The sequence below is a fragment of the Camelus bactrianus genome, chromosome 15 (assembly GCF_048773025.1).
Source record: "Camelus bactrianus isolate YW-2024 breed Bactrian camel chromosome 15, ASM4877302v1, whole genome shotgun sequence".
In the NCBI taxonomy this organism is placed as follows: Eukaryota; Metazoa; Chordata; class Mammalia; order Artiodactyla; family Camelidae; genus Camelus; species Camelus bactrianus.
Window position 1 is genome coordinate 61,398,667 of NC_133553.1, and position 15,208 is coordinate 61,413,874.

The 15,208-nt window shown below is 40.4% G+C and overlaps 1 protein-coding gene across 2 annotated transcripts in view; it reads left to right on the plus strand.

Annotated features, from left to right (window-relative positions):
* Window positions 1-15,208, plus strand: part of MEIS1 (Meis homeobox 1) — a 131,791-nt gene that overhangs the window by 12,813 nt on the left and 103,770 nt on the right. The gene's annotated exons all lie outside the window — the stretch shown is intronic.

Here is a 15,208-nt window from a genome sequence, read left to right on the forward strand (position 1 = left end):
TCTCGATGGAAGTCCCCAGTGCATGTTTGCTGGTTAATGGAAAGCAATGATACTAACGCTACTTTGTACAAAGTAAAGCCCCCTAACAGTAACTATTGTTCAGTGTTTTAACCAGCTCTGTGGCAATAGGTCACTCAAATAGCAATTCCTCTCCCACCAGAATGATTCCATTGCTCACGATTTGGAAATACATAGACTATGGCCATCGGTCCTGTAGACTTTGATTAGAAAACATGGAGAAACTTAAATAGTAGAAGAAGAAGAGAAAGAGGAGGAAGAAAAAAAAAGGCATTAAAATATGGGGCTGCTTTCAAAAAAGTCATTGAAACATCATGTTATAATTGCCCAACTTTGAAAATAAACAAATTTTAAATCATTATGTTTTCAAACACTCATATGTTTAAATGTTAAAATGTTTGTCATAGTCCGAAAGATTTAAAACACAGCTGTTGCCGGGTGACGGAGGGGAAAATTATGCAGTAAAACTCCATACTTTTAAAAACAAAGACTATTTGTGGTCCCATAGCAGAAACTTCAGTTTTTTAAGGCCAAGCAGATAGGCAAGAGGGTTACCATGTTAACATGGGGCCTTCTGTTGTGAAACTAGCTTACCTTCGGTCACAGGTGGCGGTGGACAAACTGTGAAGAATGCATAAGCAGTTGTATTAAGACAGTTTAGAAACGAAAATGCTGTCAGATGAGTTCCAGGGAAGTATTTCCATATTGGTAACCTTACACTTGCCATCACACTAGCAATATTTTCTTCTGAAACGTAAATATGTCAAACAAATGTGAAATGCTTAAGTTTTAATAAATGATCATTTAATCATCCAACACAACCCAAGTATGTATACAGACACTTTTAAAGAAAAGTCGGCATGTGGCCAAATTCCTATAGGGACTAGCAGGGTAATGATCAAAAAATGAACACAAAATAAGACTTCCTGTAGGAGGGTCTATAATTCAACATTATTTGACTCCACTGTCAGGGAAATAGTTGAAGGATAGTAAACGGATACCGTTCTCAGTCATTTTTGTTACACAGTCTTAAATGTTTGCAACCGTAGCATTTTACATGGCCTTTTTTGGGGTTATGATAGCTGTCAGATTTGTACCAAAGTCGTACTTGAATTTAGGTTATCTTTGAAGCAAATATTTTTGCCAGGTCTCCTGAGTGCAAAAAATTAATTTCACGTTGAAAAATGACATCAAAACTTTGGCAAAGTATTCTTTTACAAATAAAGAAATAAAAACAGAATGCACATGACACCGTGTAGCTGACAGTTGTGCAGATGTTAGGCCTAAAGGTTTCCAAAATCCCAAGTGAAAGAACCCTGCTCTAAATCACGTAGGGCGGGGGTTCTTATTCAGCAGGAAACATCAGGATATTGTACCTGTTTAAAAGGTTAGGGTCCAAACAGCATATACAGTCTCCCACCTTGAATTTAAATAATAATTCCAAAATTTGACTTTGGGGAACCAGTAAAAGTTTGAATATTTTATTTAATATCTGTGAATATACCTCACGTATATAAAATCGGTTTTGAAAAACTCAAGCAGATGAGTGTGTTTGTGTCGGGTAAAGGATAAAAAGTCTCCCTCACTGTATTCTTAATTTAACGTACCGTGATTTCAGGATTATGGGAATTGGAGAAAGCTTTTTGGAGTCTAAAGCAGCCACTCTAGAAAGCAGACCTACATCGGGCAATTGCTGGATTTCCCACACTTATGAATTTGACATTTTAATAAATGGTGTAAAAGATACCATGTGAAATATGTGAGAATATATTCATTTAAATATTTGTCACTAGAATCCAATTTCAATCAATTTAATGCATTCATGTGTGCAGAATTAAAGCAATTGGCAACACTTTGCTACACACTCTCTGAACACTTTTTTTTTTTTTCCCAAATAGCATTTCTTACTCTAGGAAATGCGTTCTTGTTAAAGGAAAATATGAGAGTGCCAGTCTTTTGAAATTATTTTATATTTCTGGACTTCTTGGATCAGAATTCCTAAAATTGACTAAAACATATCATAAAGAGTTTATTCTCTGTTGAGAAAAAAAAAAGCTTATTTCTACATTTATTGAATTATACACCAGTTGTTTTTTGGTATCGTGAGTATATACAGTTAAACATAAATTATAGCCAGAACTAAGTCATTAACTCTCTTTAAGATGCAGTAACCACACTCTGGCTTCTTCCGTGCACCACTGTGTATGGCATGAACTCATGCAGGAGAAATAAGTTGAGAAAATAAATTCTGCATTATTTATAATCCTCAAAAATATATTTCTACAATGGATTCTTTCCTTAATAGCCTTCAGGACTCCATTTACAATTAATAGGATTTATAATCATGAGGCAAAGAACCTTGAGTGTGAAGTGTTATGCATGGGTCTTTAAAAAACTTAAGTGAAATCGTTATTTTTCCACAGAAGGGAAATGCTGTACCTATAAATAAGTTTACCAAGTAATACTTTTAAAATCACTGCAACTTTTTATGAGTTTAACAAGTTTAAGCAACATTTTATAGTCTTTTCCCCCCTTCATTTTGACACAATACCAAGTCTTAAATGTTACCATCGATTTAAATGTGTATGATTCTGACTCATTTAGAAGATAGGAGGAAGTAAATCATTGACGTTTTGAGTGATAGCAGTGTCGTTCCCCGACAGCATATGCTAACTTGAAATTAATCGTTGCTGAGGAATTCCCATTTCTTTAGGTTTTTTCCGTACACTTTCCAACACAACATGATAGCATGTTCATTATTCATTGGTTGTAAATACCCGGGTTGTTGGTTGTTATTCAGCAGGACAGGACCAGAGAGCTCTTTCTTTTTCCGATCACCTCTTCCCCACCGACTGGCAGGCCCCCTAGGCCTGAGGTTTGAACTTGAACTTGTTTCCCAGGTCCCATTTCCCTGTTTCAGTACCTTGTGGGTTATCCACCCACACGTGGGTCTATTTTCCTGAGAAGATGAAAAATGTTAGTCACTTTAGAAGAGGAATGAATAGAGACCAAATTCATCAGATATTCCCAACCTGTGCTTTTACAATCCGGTGAGAAACCCAAAACTGTTATTCTTGTTTGCCTTCCCTAGGGCTGTGAACATTTGATATAAAGATTCATATCAGCCTCTTTGTGTTCTTCCTCTTAAGGCCTAAATGTTTGTTTTCAGTGACTGGATTCTTAACTGATAGTCCATATTTGGTCCCAGACCTCCATGATTTACATTTTATTCTGCATTTGCATTCACATTATGTCCCATAGAAACTCTTTAAAGTCAAGTGTGTTTATGGCTATTATGAAACTCTGGAAAATGAAGTTTGTAATGAAACCGACGTAGTCATCAAAAGGACAATGAAGGAAGCAATTTGATGTAAACCCAGTTTTCTTATCCCATCCCAACTTGTAAAAGGCTTCTCGCTCTTCTTTTAAAAATATTAGAAGCTGAATGAATAAGAATTTCTTTGACAATAAAACTCCTCTGCATGTCTGCGTTACTATTTGGATGTGTTCTCAAATGTTAACTTTAATTTGATAGACAAGATATAATTAACTGTGACCTATAGTGTTTTCTGTGATTCAGGGGCTATTCCTTAGTGATCTGAAAACTTAATTTCATCCTAAATGGTGTGCGATGTCTGAGGTTCTAAACGCATGCTTCCACTATTTACAAGAAGTGGAAATAGTCCATGCGTCTACAGGGCTTCAAAAGGGAGATGCTTTGGGGGTGGCGACTAACCATTTTTACAGTATAAAGTCGTAGCAACTACCCAGTGTACACGGGTTCTGTTTGAATTTTTTTCCCTAGCCTTCTTTTTTATTCACTGCAATATTAAAATTATTCACTCACAAAGAAAAAACAAAAAAATCGCTGTGCATTTCACGGAACAGAAACTCATACGTGGCATTTTCAACCTAGTCATTTTATTGATCTTCAAAAATAGTAGCGTACAGAGAGAATTAAGAAATGCAGCTAATAGGTAAAATGCTATTAGCAATGATGCTATAATCAGAATAGAAACCTTAGCAGTAAATTGAATTGGGCATTTTGCCTTTAGTTGGAACATTTACTTGAAAGTTCCCACCAGATCCAGAATTGTTTTAAAACCCCCGCTGAAGAATATTTTAGTGTAAGAACTTCGTGCTAACTCACCATTGGACGTTACATTTATTTGAAATTGTTCATTCATCAGAGACTCAGTCTCATAGTAACCACCCTGCCCTTCACTCTTGAACAGTTCAGATAAATGTATTATTTATTTACAGTCTATTGTATACATTATTTATGGGAAATATGCTATAACTCTACAGAGCATATGGAATTTATCTTTGCGAGACACGGGTGGCGTCTCTGCCAGAAGGGGCACAGCCTGTGTAAGTAATAAGATTGCCCTCCATGTACAGATAAATATCATCTCCTACAGAGTCATTACGTGTTAGCATTTCGTAATTCCAGGTGCCAGTGCGTTTTCCCGCTTTCATTTTAATTGTCATCGTTTTCTTGGCTCTAGCTTCTGCCAGAGAGAATCAGAAACTTTACATTTTGAATCGATCTCGGTGCTACATGAATATCTTTGAGGGGGAATATAAGCTATTGAGTAGCAGAATCATTTAACCCCTTCATTTCTTTCAGTGCGCTTCCCTGTCCCTGACTTAATGTGTTAAAAATTTTCCCAAGAAGCTTGTTCATGACATTTTGAACGCTGGTTGTAGATTTGGGGCCCTGGCCTATTGCTTCTCCGTATGGGGGCATTTTTATAAGCTGTGTTCAAAACAAAACCACCAAGAAAAGTATCAGGCTCGTGGTGCCCTGCACTTCCTTGCACAAAATATTAGAGACGTGTAGACTGGGCTTGTTCTAAGCCCATCAAGTGTATTGTTGGTGTTCAAGTATTTTTTTATTCTCATAATTATTCAAAGCCAGTAACAATCTGCATTTGAGTGAATATAAACATTTTTATCCTGGAATTTGGGATTTGCAGCAACTCAATTTTATTTTCCAAATTACCCTGCCATTTCAATTAGGTGCATTGTTCCTCGCTCTGCTGTTTCGACATTCTAAAGGTTTGCTTGCCACCCTAAGAGAGAGGGTTGTTTGAGTGTTTAATATTTATTGAGGGCATATAAAGAACATGCCAATAGAAAAAGAGGAGAATAAAACATTATCAAATCAACTGTGGGGCTTTTCTTCACTCATAGGATGCTTCTGATACTCCAAATACTCTGTAACTGTTACAATAATATGACTGGCCTCAAGAATAATAGCCCTGGGTATTCCGGGGAGAATGGCGTTCTGATTAACTGGAATTCCTTAAAAAGTACACCAGTGGTGCGACTCAGCCTCCTGCTTCTGCAGTTCACACTTGCTTTGGTTGACCTCTTAAATGCCTTGAAGGATAGAGAGCATGGCCATCCTAGGAACCAGAAACGCAAATTAAATTTCAAGATGCTTTGAGAAAGACCTCTGTAATGATTGCACCAAGATAAACAATGAAGAAAAGGGAATAATCAACTCCCCACCTTCAAACTCCACACTGTGAGAGGGCTTAAAGGTTCAAAAATCCTTGAGGGAGGATGATACTTGGAAAATGAAATTTGATTGGAAATATAAAAACTGGCAATGCTTCTAAAAAACAGAAAAAAAAAAAATACAGGCAAATTAGAAAATACCCTGTTGCTAATTGTTCATGGAAAGCAGTGGTAAATGTAAATTTCCATGATTCTTCTACCCAAAGTGTAAGCTCTAAGGTAGTAGACATAAAACCAGACTGCATCTTGGATGAATGCTTTTTTTTGCCCTTTTCACATAAAAATTGTGGATTTTCTGGTTTGAGAGCTGAGCAGTAGAAGAGAGCACATTTCAGAAACACTTGAGAAAGAGGCGATGAAGAATACTGATTGTAACTTGGAGTTATGCAAGCGTTTGGGCCAGCGGTGTCCCGGTAGAGAGCACACACAGTGTAGAGTTAGTGCCTGAATCTAGGCTCTGCTGTGAGGGCAGAAGTCACTTCGTCTCCATGAGCCTCAATTTCATCGTCTGTAACATGGGGAAAAAGAACCCACTTTATCAAGCTACTGTAAGAACTAAATAAGGACTAAGTAAAGCATTTAAAACAGTACACCCCAAGCAGTACATTAAATCATATTTTATCTTTTTGCTCATATTCTGCCCAGCCTTCAACAATATGAATCTGATTTGGGGAGGGAAGATTGGGTAGTTATTAATGGTGCATTATTTTATAGACCATTATATAATCATAGTATTTAAGAAAAATACTGTCGTAATCCCTATTAGGAGGGGTGACTATTATTCTGATTTCATCATAGTGTGAAAGAGGGCTGGCCACTTAGAAGTATTGCCGAGATAGGGCAGTAAATCACTACAGATTTATTTTTAGGTTCAACTTCAAATAACAGTTATGTGCTGATCTTGTGCTAAGTACCTTTTCCCCACATTTCTGAGTGCAGATGCTTCGTGGCTAAGGTCCAGTTGCTTACAACATCTTCGTATCTATTTGCACTTTGGATACAATGTTTTCAGCCTTATCGGATGTTCTTTTTTGCTAAGATGGTTGCCTAGAAAATTTGTGGTTGGAAGTTGCTTTATATAAGACACTTTTGAGTTTATTTTATCTTAATTTGTTTGCAGAAGGAGGAGCACTAAATACTGAGTTACAAATGTAAAATAAAACATTGGGACGTAAGCAATCATAAGAAAGAGACTTTATAACACCAGGTACACTGGCATATGATTTACGGATTCTTCCACCACTCCTAAACAGCAGTGAGAGAAAATAATCTGCATTTCAGCAGAAAGTTCTCAGCAGATAAGTGAAGAGTAAGGTTTGAATTATTTAGTTACAAATATTTGGAAATATAGTGGTGGCAGTTGGATTATAGGTTTTTTGGTTTTGTTTTGTTTTGTTTTGTTTTGTTTTTGAACATTTAACTCTGAATTATAGTTCACAGGCATGATTTCAGGAGTAGAACCACATAGTCAATCATTTAATGTAGAAGTTTATTTTTATTAACAGTATGCCGGCCATAACACAGTAGCATAGGAAAAGCAAAGATGATTAAAACATAAATGAAGTGCTTTTACTAAGCTTCCTAGTGTGGTGAGGCTTTCTCTTCTCCACAGCAAACGGCTTGGAGGAGTTTGAACATTCGGTGCCCTTGAATACTTTCTAAGTTCCCTGTCTACTTTCCAGTTTTGAGATTTTGGTAAAATGAGTGTCACCTCTCGGTAGCAATTTCCCTTTGGTTGTCATTGTTTTGTTTTGTTTTCCTTGTAATTGTTTGAATGTCCCTGCCCCGTGTAGAAATCACTATTATCTTCTGAGACCACATTGGGGTCACTGTGGGGTGATGTTGGCACTGATTCTCAATGTCGAAAAATTGGGCAAAGTCAGTGCTGTGTGGATTTCATCAGGAAAATATTTGGAATATTTTGGGGGTGGTGGTGTTTTATATCTGTAGATGTTTTCCTTAGCATTGTTAATTCATGTTTAATTTCCTGGATGAATTAATTCAGCTCTGCAGATTAGTAATGACCTGAGGGTGTCAGGGTTGTGACCTAAAAGATATCAGGCTGTGGGAAAGTAGGGTTTTAAGGAGAATTCAGGGAGTGACCCTGAGTCTGAGCTGGGTCTGAGCTTCGTAAGCTCCTGGAGAACAGGCAAGCTATTAAAGGGCTAGTAGATTTTAAAAATGTGTCTGACTGCCTCGCTGCCTTAAATCCCATTGCAGTGTAATTAAAAGCACGCAAATTAGTTCTTTCCACCTTCTTTTGCCTTATTCCTCCTGCATGCGATGGGTGGACGGCCCTGTGTGTACACGAACGTGCGCTTGTGTCTCCCCGCGTCTGAACCCGAGGCGGCAGTGATTCCCCGCGCTCCTGCGATCACCTGATACACAACTTTTCATTTAAAGATGAAATGACTCCTTGGAGAATTTTCACCAAAGGCAAAAGAGCACAAAAACTCTTCTCCTCCTCTCTCCATGCCTCATTACACAGAGATAGAGGATTCAATGTTTGAAAAATTATCATTTTTGTAGGTTTTATTTGTGGTACGTGAGAACTGGGAAATACAAAACTCGATTTAACAGAAGCTGCCTGTGCCTCCACAAACTCCCCATCATACAATCGTATATGTATGTGTATTTGTATATGTGCGTGTGTGTAAATATACACACACACACACACACACACATACATATGTACTTATATTTAAAGCAGTACATCAGAGTTGCTATGTTGTTAAGGTTTTAGAACTCTACCTTATTTGATGCTGAATTAGGTACACTCACACTGTGTGTAAGGATACTGGCTGGTACCAAGGTCGTGAGCAGCGTAACTAGGGATAATTGGACAATCATTGAGATGCATTTCTAGATTAAAAGTCCACAGTGGCAAATATGATGGGGCTGGACCTGCGAGAAGAGGAAGTGTGGTGTCTTGGGGAGAGCCGCAGATTCTGAGAGGGGATGCTGGATTTCCATTGTCTCACCGCTAATTTACCATCTGCCCTGAGTCACCAAAATTACCCTCAGGCTTCTAGTAAGCGGGGGTAATAAGCACATTTTATCGCAGCATTAAAAAGGGGCCCAACAGGAACCCTGGTGGGTCTGCAGACTTGGCAAAGGCGGGGACAGGGAAGGAAATGAGAAAAAGGAGAGTGGAGAGAGAAAGTCGGAAGAAGTGGGCGAGGGAGATAACCCTTAAAAAAAATTCTGCTTCCCCAGGGGGATGTGCGTGTGGGCCACCACCAAGGACCGCCCCAGACCCCCACCAGCCTTAGCCAGGCACAACCATCACCTCCCACGCTTTCTCATCTCTCAGCGGGACAGAATGTGGATGTAGTAAAGGTTTCACCTCCAGGTCATTCCTATGTGGCCCCTGATCTGCAGCACGTGTGCACGCTGAAGTATTCATCTGTGAGCTTCTGGTGTTTAAAAACTTCTAAAAGCTTAGAGGGGAAGGGGGTGACTGAATAGTTTTACTGGGTTAAAACAAAACAAAACACCCTGTTCATGCTTGTCATGGTTAAATGAATTTTGCTTAATGATTTCTAGGGATTTTTGGAAATCCCTATTAAGAATTTTATTTTATTTTATTTTATTCCTGGAATGACCTGAATTTGAAGCCGGATAGTATGTTTTGAGAGGAGCAGGCTTTACGCTGGGCTGTAGTAAATTGGCAGTGCGACACGGTGGCCGAGTGCATTGAAAGCTTATCTGGGATGTTTTGGTTATGCAGCAAATCTTCAAATAGGACCTTCAGGTAGGAGTTTCAGCACAGCAGATTTTAGATACTCAGAAATAAAAAATTCTCAGGATTTCCAGTTTCTCAACTTCACGCCCATACGCACAGGTGAACATGTACCCCTTTCTGTAGGAAAGGAAGGTTCCGCCTGGCCCCCTTTTGCCCTCATCGCTCTGTGTGTGGGTCTCTCTGGTGGTGCCTTTTCCTCGAATGGTGACGTGTGAAGAATCCCATCTTCTGAAGTGATGTGCCTTTAAGGATCCTAAGAGACACCGTTTAGACAGAGGGGAAGAGTCTAGGTGAGGGGACTAATTAGATGTGGCCACGCTGGCAGGGTGGGATGGTCACGTTCATCTGCCTCGTGGGCAAGTGCAGATGTGTGTGAGCGTGCGTGCACACACGTCGGTGCTTTCCCCACGTGGGCTGTGACTCCCCCTATCTGGAGGGACTGGGTAGTTCACTTCTGGAAGTGAGCCAGCTCTTCTGGGCCACCGGAGATCATTTACTAAAGAGATCCTGGCGGTTTGAAGAAGTAAAGGTACTTCCCCAAAGAGAAAGCTGCCCGTTCATAGGTGCAGACTGAACTTCAGGTTTGAAACACCATGATCATTTATTTCATCAGTTTCTACACCGCTGCTAGCCGACCGCTCCAGGGTCAAGATCATGGGACTCTCATTTCTCCATTCCTTTTAATGGACTGGCAGGGTAGAAATTTTGAAGGGAAAAACCCTCACTATTTTGGTCTGAAAAAAAAAAAAAAAAAGATTTTGGCTTCCTGCTGATGCGATGAAAAACTAAGTGCAAAGGTACGTCAAAGTGCTTTGTATACTGTAAAGGGATTTATAAATAGTAGGTATCAGATGAAACTCGATGGGGTGGGGAGGAGAAAACCACCTGTAAAATCGTGTTATTGGAAGATGAAAATAAGATCAGTTTGCGTTCCCTGGGCACACACCAGCTGCGAGATAGCCCAAGGCATACCAAGCTGTACCCCAAGCCAGCTCGGGTTAACTAGTCTTTCCAGAAGGTCTATAAACTGAATCCACCTGTATGTAGATATTTCAGGGTTGACCAGGTCAACCTGCATTGTTCCATTAGTCTTGTTACTTTATTATCGTCACATTAAAAATTATAGTAGGTACCACTTATTCAATGCTTGCTGCATGCTGGAAATTTCTGTATGCTGTGTCTGTAGAGGAGTATTTTTTTAATCCTCATTTACAGATTAGGATGTTAAGGTTGAGGAAGGTTGTGACTTGTCTTTAGACCGTGTAAGTGGTGCAGCCAAATTTCAAATTAGGATATGTCTGGCTTTCATTTACTTTCTTTTGCCTCTGTTATCTTGCAATTGAGTATTCATATATTTTTATAGTGGTGTGCATTTGTGTGAATGCAGGTGTGTGAGGTGTTTTTAGATTGTGCAAGTTTTTCTCAGATGTTTTACGGTATTTAATACAGGGGATCATGGTATCAGGTGACAGTTTAACAGAGATCCTCTATAAATCATTCGAGTTAATCATTGATTCATTCAGAAACACATTTGTGTCTAATATGGTACAGACATTTTCTTGAGATGGAGGACATTTGGAGGAATAAGACATAGTCCAGGACTTTACAACATTCATAGTGTAGAAGGGTTGACAGGCACAACAGTCATCAGCGAAACAACATGAGAATGAAATGACAGAGGTGACCATGAGGTGCTCCAAGTGCTCAGGGAGGGGCGCCTCACTCATCCTGGGGGAAGTGTGTGTGTGTGTGTGTGTGTGTGTGTGTGTGTGTGTGTGTATCAGGGAAGGCTTTCTGGAGGAGGTGATATCTGAGCTGTGATGTAATTAGCAAGTAGGAGGTAATCAGGGGCTGAGGCCAGAGATGGCAGAGCAGGACATTCAAGGCAGTGGAGAAGAATGAGGACGAGCCCAGAGGGACAAGCTGCATATATCTGCCAGAAATCACAGGCTGGAGCACAAGGAACAGGGGTGGAATGATCCCCTGGGAGTAGACTAGGAAGGCCTTTTGGATACCAGGCTAAGGACCACAAAATGTATTCCTCTGGGGAGTTGTTCTTGCCTTCAGTGAACATTTCCTGATTGCCAGCTAAGCGCCGGGCGCTGTGCTTGACATGCAGGATGCAGTTGTGAGCAAAACCGACACCAGTTCCTGTCCTCCTGGAGCCTCTGTTCCAGTGAAACTGAACTCTTGTAAAGCTGGGGAGTGATTTGACTTGAACTCTTTAATGCTGGGAGGGCCTTGACAAGAACGGTAATCACTAAGATGAAAAATGAGAGAAGTGGATCAGACTTGATGGCTGATTGGATGGAAAGTTGGTGACAGGTGGTGGGGGGGAGAGGGAAAGGTATCATGGATGGTTCTCAAGTTTATCCCATGGATGGATGGGGTTGTACAGACTAGGATCAAAACAAAGAAGAGTGAGTAGGAGGTTTGGTGGGAAGGGGAAGAGTTTAGCTTTGGACTTGCTGAGTCCTTCACATGGAGATGGTGTAGCAGGGAGCTGGGCATCCAGGTCTGAAGCCCGAAGAAGAGATCTAGAGACACAAATTGCATAGCATGTGGGTGGTAACTCAGATCACAGGAGTGAAAGGAATTGTCTAAGGAAAGCGTGGAAAGTGACAGGGGGACCTGAAGTATGTCCAGAATTAAGGCACAAATGGAAAAAGGATTCATGAAGGGAAGAAGAAGAAGAAAAAGAGCCACCAATGGATAGCTTTATTCAGGAGGAAGGCTGGGTTGGGAAGCTGCAGTTTGCCTGTTGGAGTGCTGGTGGAACAGTCACTAACAAACAACCCCGTTTAGGTCACTAAGCACCAGCCAGGTGCTGAGCACGCGCCATCCATTGTGCTGAGTCAGGAAAGAACAAGACGGAGAAGCTTCCAATACCACTCTTGCCCTGGAGGAGGTCTTTGCTTCCATTCCACTACCAGATCCCGCCAGTACAGTTGCCTTATAAATGAGAAAAAACACTTGATGGATTTTAGCATATCATTATTTAAAAAAAAATTCTTTTCAAACATTCTTGAGAAATGGTAGAAGGAATGGGAGTGTTCAAGCTGTTGAAGAGAGAAAAAAATGGGGAGAATTGCTCCAAATATTTTAAATGGCTGTCTTTGGGGGCCCCAGAACTAGACAAAACATGAGTGGAAATTAAAGGGTAACTAAACTGGCTTCTATATGATATGATATGTTTATAATTGACCAAGGACCTTCTGATGGAGTGAAGCCCCTGGCTGGCTACCAGTTATGGACACATGGAGGACCACTGGCTCTCAGTGTCAAGTTAGAATGCAGACTCCATGATCATTAAGGTCTTTGCAGTCCTGGTATTTTCTACTGGGCCCTGTGAACATCTCCTGGAGAAATGGTTCTCGGACTTTTAAAGAATCACACACTCCTTTGAGAATCTGGTGAAAAGTTAGGAAGGACACTAGTCCCAGGAGGGCAAAATACAAGTCTGTATATAACACAATCAGCGTTAATAACAAACCCCTCCCCCGAAGTCTTCCATAGGACATCCGTGGACTTCAGGTTAGGACCTCTTGTCTTAATGGATTTCTAATAGATGAGAACATAGCCATCGCTTACTCTGAAATTACGTACGTTGAAGGAAAAAGGCTCTTTGGGACTTCATTTAGAATCATGACTAAGGTTTGCTATATGCCTAATTGCAATGCACCATTGATTTTATTCTGTCAGCCTTACTTTACAAGTGGCCCCAAGCAACTCACAGCTTCACAGATATATGTACATAATCACATGCACATATTTTATTTCAAAAATAATCACGGTGTTGTTTGGTGTGACCACAGATAGTCATGGAGCTGTGTTATTGGAACTGAGATTCTCTGCTCGATGGAATTTGGGGGCGTTCTTTCTGCTCTGAGCTGTCTTACATATTTCTACTGGACGAGTTCATGAGCTGTTTCTGATGCTTAGACTTTAATCATGCTTAATGATCTGAACTAAGCATAATTCTTGTTCTGTTTTGGTAACCTTGTGGATTTCTCCTAATGCTCAGTTTCGTGTGACTACACCGTTCTTGAAATGCTAATACCCGAGATGCTAATGCAAGGAAGGACCACAAAAGTTAGATTTCATTTCAGAGAAGTGCATTCTGTACTCACAGGCCTTTTGGGAAGAGAAGGGCTGTGAGAAGAATGATATTAGGTGGAAAAGATTGGCTCCTAACTTTGGGGAACACACACATTTAAACATAGAGGTTGCACAAAATTTGGATAAACTGAGGTGGAACCCAACATTTCTTGCATGAATGCCTGTATAATGTGGCGATAGCTGTGAGAAAAGAGTAGCCCGGCATCTAAGACCCAACACAATGAAAATGCAATGAATCGGAATGCCTCACAGATCATAGCAGAATCAGAATTTCCAGCAAGGAAAATCTTTTCATGGTGAATTAAGTGGTGGATGAAGAAAAATGGTGATGAAAAAAGGTAGGCACAGATCACAAACACTGGGCTCAGGGCTCACTGCTGAAGATTTAAGAACCTTAGCTAAAGCTATGCAGAATAGAATGTGGAAAATTGAATTTACTAAACAATTAAGCATTGAATTAATCTCCATCCTGCACAGTAGAAAAGTGGGGGAGGGAGCCGAGCGGGGCTGAATAAATCAGTGGAGCTCATTAAAAGATAGTGAATATATCAGGTCTGTTGTAGCATAAAGGAGGACACTTTCCTGTATAACATGGAATCATGCTTTGGTGCAAAGTCACCTTTCTGGAGTCCCAGTCTTAATCAGATTAACAAACATGCTTCTGATGAGGTTAGTCTGTGGCTCTGTATTTTCAGCTTGTTATCGCTAGCTTTTCTATTAATTACAAGTCAGATCAGCAGTCAACAATAGTAGTGAGGGACAACATAAATAAAATGAGAGTGCCCAGGAGATGTTGCTTGCAGGATCTCCTGCATCCTGAAACTCCCACGGGTTCCTGCAGCTTCCCACATGCCTTGCCCGTCTTTTGTTCAATTACAGTTAATGCAATAGTTTGCCATTTTCTCCTTCTAATTATATTTTCAAGTGGGATTTGTAGCACATAGAAAAACATCCTTTTACATGTCGAGGCACCGGGGTTTTGTGCCTGGCATTGTCTGTCCCCTGGGTGCTGTGCCATTCTTTCTGCCGAGCTCTGAATAAACAAGTCCCCCTTTTAGAGGCTGCAGTTGTACAAACTGAAAATTTATGCATTAACTGTTTGCATTCTGAGCATGTGTTCCAGATTACGTCTTACAGCATTCTTCTGGTATGCTGCAGACTGCGTGTTTGTCAAAGGCACCTCATTCACAGTTCACATATCTTTCAATCACAGAATCAGCAGATCAATTAGCACTGTTTTCGAGACTCTGCATAAATGGTCGAATCAAACATACAAGTGGCGTATCTTTCCGTGACTTTATTTAATTTCTCAGGCTGCGGGTAATTTTCTGGCCAAGACCGTAGAGTAGGTGGCAGGCGAGCCCCCAGTCCAGGAACAGTGAACCTTTTCCTTGGATTCTCATGGAGCACACCTCTTAGATGGCATCTTTACTTCTCTCCTTGGGTGTCCACAACATTTTGATCTCCTCGGTTCTTCTTATCTTCTCTGGGCTATGGAAATACTTCTCAAGGAATAAGCCAAGAGCACTTTGGTGTCACTAGGCGTCTTTAAAAAACTTTGGGGGGTTGGTAGCTTAACTGCTACACAACCATGACATTCAGTGACTGAAATGATGGAGACATATTTTACCTACAAGATGATCCTGCCATCCTGCTGATCATCTTGAAGACGAATATCCCTTCTGTGCCAAGACTGTTTTCTGCTTTGCATCATTCCTCCCATGCAGGTTGACCAGTGACTCACAAGGCTGTTTTTGAGAGTTAGCACTAAAAGCTAATTAAAATCTTTTCCGGTGATAA